The 5,131-nt window shown below is 51.0% G+C and overlaps 1 long non-coding RNA gene across 1 annotated transcript; it reads right to left on the bottom strand.

The window, feature by feature from the left end:
• Nucleotides 1–421: 421 nt before the first annotated feature.
• On the bottom strand, nt 422–4,641 carry LOC118997537 (uncharacterized). Its single transcript, XR_005068679.1, has 3 exons — nt 4,609–4,641; nt 1,921–2,054; nt 422–481 (listed from the first exon to the last, which is right to left on the bottom strand). It is a non-coding gene; the product is annotated as an uncharacterized LOC118997537 (long non-coding RNA).
• Nucleotides 4,642–5,131: the final 490 nt, after the last annotated feature.

Here is a 5,131-nt window from a genome sequence, read left to right as displayed (position 1 = left end):
CCAGGCTGTGGGCCTTCTACCAGCGCTGCCTGGACCTCTTTCGAGACCCTGAAAACCAACGAGCTGCTCTCTCTGTGGGAGCAAAGTTCAACTTGTGGTCAAAGCAGGTGAAGCAAAGCAGAGCTAAGCTGCCCAGCAAAGAACCAGTCCCAGCAGGAGCATTTGGGCAGGCCACCTGCGGGAACTCTGGCTGTCCTGTGCTTCCCAAGGGACCCTTGTGTCCACCCCTGTCCTCCCCACCACAGACTCTGTGTGCCTCACAGAGGGCTTTCAAACTCAGTCACTTGTGAGGACCCTACCACTGTGTTACCCTTCACATGTGCAAACAAACCAGGACCCTCCCAGGTCAGAGCCCCAGAGTGAGCCCCCTCACCAGCTTACCTGAAGCCCTGCTGCACCACTCAGAAAACCTCCCCTTCTTCTTCTCCCCGCTCTGCTTCATGCAGTGTCTGAAAGTCCTTGTGGGGACTTCCTTTGCATCCTAGAAGAGACAAAAGTTCCCCCTTGGAGACAGAGGTGCCCCTCCTTGCTCCCCTAAGCCTGAAAACCAGCTGCTGACCCAGGAGTCCCTGGGACCAGTACCAGGCACTTTCTGGATGAGCAGGACAAGAGCGGCAGAGCAGAGCCAGCAGCAGCTTCACACACTGTGGAAAGAGTGCTGCTTGCAAGTCTGGGAGGCTCAGTAAAATGTGCAGAGCAAGATGGCATAAAGGGGCTGCGCGCAATTCCACTGACGTCACTGTATATGAGTCTTAGATCATGCCTTTCCACCACCTGACAGTCCTCGGATGGGAGCCCATGGCTTGTTCCTCTTTGCACTTCAGGCACTATCCTTATGCCAGACATGTCGATATTAATGTGGCTACCAATGCTCGGAAAAACTACTTCCAGAAACAAATGCCAGGTACCCTTCTAAGACTTCCTGAAAGTTGCTTGGAGCTTTGACATCTACCCAGAGCCCATGGGAAGTTCTTGGGAGGCATCTATATGCAAAGTGAGGACGCTTTCAAAATGAGAAAGAAAGCTTTTATTTTTATTTTTTTAGAAGGACAACTCTTATTGTTGACATTATTACACATATACCCCACTCCCTCCCTGTCCCCACCATGGCCCACCTCCCCAGTCCCCAGCCTTCTCTGGCCTTCACCTCATTGTTGTCTCTATCCATGGGCTATGTGCATATACATATGTGTTCTTTGACTAATCTCTTCTAGTTTCACTAAAGAAATGTTTTAATCAGGCCTGAACATAGGGCCAAAGTTAGATTAAGCAGCGGTTGGAAACAGTCAGAGGTGAGAGCATCATTACTGAAGTAATTTAGGTGCCCACCCTTCTACTAATGTGACTCTACACAGATAGTATTTTCAAAGACATCATGTCCATCTTTATTAATAATAGGGTGTTTTTATTTAACAATATTAAGAGATTTCATTAAAGCCTTTAATGAAAATATGCATGCTCTAGTTTAAAAGGGTCATGAGGAAGCAACAGCATTTAAGTCCTAGGCTGAACTAGACAAGAGCTTTCAGAGCCTGGCTCACCCACAGCCACCTGCTCAGTGTGCGTGCCCCACCATGTACCAGTGATGGACACTTCACCCAGGGACCCATGCAGAGGCCAGACTAAGCCAATTAAATTCCCTCCGTCAGAAGTAGAGACCAGGTAGAAAGCAACCAATGAGCAGGCAGCACAGAGAGTTCGGCATACAGGGTGGCATCTGAAGCAACCATTGAGAGAATCAGAGGAGAGAAACCCCACTGCCACTGGGACATAAGAAGAGAAGATTCATGCGTTTCCATCCTAGACACCAAAGGTGCCCCAACTGGAACAAATAAGATGAAGAAGCCCACAATGTAAAGAACTATGGCACCTTCATCAGTTTAAAAACAACCTGAGTAAAATGCTGGCCCTGGTACTTACTCTCTTTCTCCTTGTGCTTTCCTGTCTCTCTTGCAGGTCATTCCCCAGGGTTTGCCCAAATATCTTCCACAAGCTGATGTTCTGCCCCTGAGCTTCCAGCTCCTTCTGCTGTTCATCTTGGGAATCCTCTGACTCTGTAGCACAAAACAATCACCTAGGTCAGCCTTGGCTACCTGAGACCTCCATCCCCAAAGCCCCACTGCACCCACCTGGCCCTCCCTTTCCCAGGGGTCCTGGTTTTCGGCTCCTGAACTCAGGGCCACTGATCCAGTCCGCGTGTCCATCCTGGGTCAGAAGCTGTGGTGTTTCTGTTCCTGGGCACCACTGCTCAGACCCCTACCCACATTCAGGACTCTTATTCCCTTCCAGTCTAGACTTCTAAGATCGGGGCTCAGTCCTGCTCCCAGGACAACTTGGAGCTGCAACGTTTTGCCTCACACTTGAGTCCTGGCAGCAGCTCTTTCCCTGACTCCACTTGGATTCCAGATTCCAGGCCCTGTCAGCTGCCGGCTGCAGCCACAACCAGCCCCTGACACCCTCACCCCATCACTGCATCACATTTTATCCTTTTGCCAGGACAACATGGTGTTCAGGACACACAGGTTCCTGCTCTCTCATGTTTATTGTCTAGGTCAGATGCCCTCCCTCCAATCTAGATATAGTAAATATCCAAATCCAAAGAGGTTGAGGCACATATATTCCCAACCCCAGCCCCCTTCAGAGATGCTGACTCCATCAGTCTGGGGAAGGGCTCTCAAATCTGCATTTTACGTTGCCCAGATGATTCTGGTGGAAGTGAGCCATAGACCAGAGCTTAAGAAATACCCACCCACAGGGTAACAAAACAGGCAATGACAAGGAAATGTGGCAACTGCTAAGGACAGGCCATCTAGGTTCAGTCAGGGAAGCTCCCCACCCCTGAGAGCACTTTTTGTCCAGAGTGGGGGCCCTGCAGTTAGAACTGGACCAGCCCTTGGATTCACTCAGGGCACATTTACTGACAAGTCACATGAGTGTGAACAGGCCAGTGCTGGATGCTAGGGCCACATGAGAAAACCCTCAAACCCTCACACTCAAAGGTGGTAACCAACCCGGGCTGAACGTCTGAACTACCTGGGCTCCATCCCAAGCTAGTTCCATCAGAATCTCTGAGGGTGGGCCCCTTCCCTTCATATTTATTTTTAAAACTCCCCAGATCTTCTAAGAGACAGCCAGGCCTGAGAACCAACAATTCCTGAGCAGTAGTTTTCAAAGTGTGAGTATCAGCACTGGCCCCTGCTACTAACTTGTGGGAAATGCAGATTCCCAGGCCCCACCCCAGACTTACTGAATCCACAGTTCACAGGGGAGCCCCACAGCCCAGAAGTAAGGGGGCCCCCTTTCCACTGTTCAACCCTGGCATTCATGCCTCTAGTTCCCTTCACCCTAGGGTCCGGTGGCCAGATACACTTAAGAAGAGACCATGGAAACAATGAAGAGGGCAGCAAATCTGTCTGAGTCTTGGTCACCAGGGAAGGAAGTGAGGTCCCACCTTCTATGGAAGAGTCCTTGTCCATGTCCACAGCCTTTGGGTCCTTAGGGCTCCCTGAGAAGAAAGAACACTTACTGGCTCCAGTGCATTGGACCCCATCCCCAGCTGAGAGAAAGTGTGGGACAGCATGTGGGAGCCAGTCAGGAGCAGTAAGGCCACTGGTCATTTCTGCACCAGAGAGCGGCAGGCGGGAGCAGTGGTCACAGCCACAGGCACTGGAGTCTGAACGTGTGGAGTTCACAGTCCAGCCCTGTCCCTCACTACCTGGCCAGACCTTGAACCCCTCTAAGCCTCATTCTCCTCTTCTAGAAAATAAAGATATCCATGCTGACACCACATTAAACCATGGGGACAGGGTACTGAGACAATGAATCTGAAGTGCTGAGGAAGCTCATGGGCTCATCTGAACCCCAGGACCATGAGGTTCAGGGTCACAGGAACAGTGCGTCTCTGAAATTATTGCAAAGAGGGAAGGAGTTGTCTGGCCTCAAGGCAGGGCATTGGAGGAGACTTGTGGGTTTGCAAGAAAAGGCAGAAGGGTAGCTATAGGGATATGAAAGGGGAGGCAGGATGGATGGAGTAAAAGGGGCCAGTTTCATTAGGGGAGGCCAAGTGAAGGCAGTGGCCTGTAGCTTACTGCCTGCCGTTAGATGCCAGCACCTACACTGCATTACACACTCACACACTCATGTGCACACTCACCACCACACCAGAGTACCCAAAAGAAGAGAGTAATATTCCAATCAGGCCACATTCATATAGATCTGGTGTGAACTTGCTACACACCAGGAACAAGGGGAAGGTGGATGGCCTAAATAAACCACAGACAAAGTGAATTAGGAGGAGCCAGTTTGTGGACCCTGCCCACCAAACACTGCCCCCACGAATCTTCCCCTGCCCCATGTCTCCATCTCCCTACAGAGAAGAGAAGGCCGGGCAAGAAACGCAGCTGCTGCAAGGAACACCCTCAGTACAAATGCCAGGCTTGAGCCCTGTCTGTCCCAATGGAAAGGTTTTCTCACTGTCCTTTGCCCAGCTGAACAGCCTGGCACCACATGGCCTCAGCCTAATCCTAAAGACCGACTGGTGAGGGATAGGAAAGAGAAAAGGCCAAGAGAACAGCTGAGATTGTGACAATCCACCCCACGCCGACTTACCCTTCACCTTCCTGCACAACGAGGTCTGGGTCTGCAAAGATGTAGAACACAGCAGGTTACAACCAGCAGGGAACTCTGCTCTGAGCAGTGGTTCTGTCTAGCACCAAGAAAAAGGACAGCCACTATTTCCATACCCCTTATTGGGAACTGGAAGGCGCTCACAGTTCACCAGCCCAACACCAACACATCTCATGACGTCTGTATGTGAGTTGGATGGCAGCAAGGTTGAATGGCAGTAACCAGAATGGCCCGGTTCTTTATTTTCCCCTGGTGGGGAGGAAAGAATGCCTCCTCTTCAGAGAGGGACTGTGGTTGGAGGGTCAGGAGTCCCATGGTAGCAGAGTGGGACAGTCAATACTGGTGGTACAATGGGTAGAAAGCACACAGGGCAAGGTAGGCACCCCTACTGGAATGTGGGCCCCTGGGATGATGCCCCTAGGAGCTAGGAGGAGTGATGTGGTCACTGAACCATAGGATCAAACCCTTTTCCAGAAAGTGCTTCTTATTCCTCCTCTGTCATAGT

This window comes from Sturnira hondurensis, unplaced genomic scaffold (genome assembly GCF_014824575.4).
Source record: "Sturnira hondurensis isolate 20B ecotype Veracruz unplaced genomic scaffold, ASM1482457v3 Scaffold0013299, whole genome shotgun sequence".
Classification (NCBI taxonomy): domain Eukaryota; kingdom Metazoa; phylum Chordata; class Mammalia; order Chiroptera; family Phyllostomidae; genus Sturnira; species Sturnira hondurensis.
Note: the sequence above shows the minus strand (reverse complement) of the source record. Positions and strands in the feature narration are given on the sequence as shown.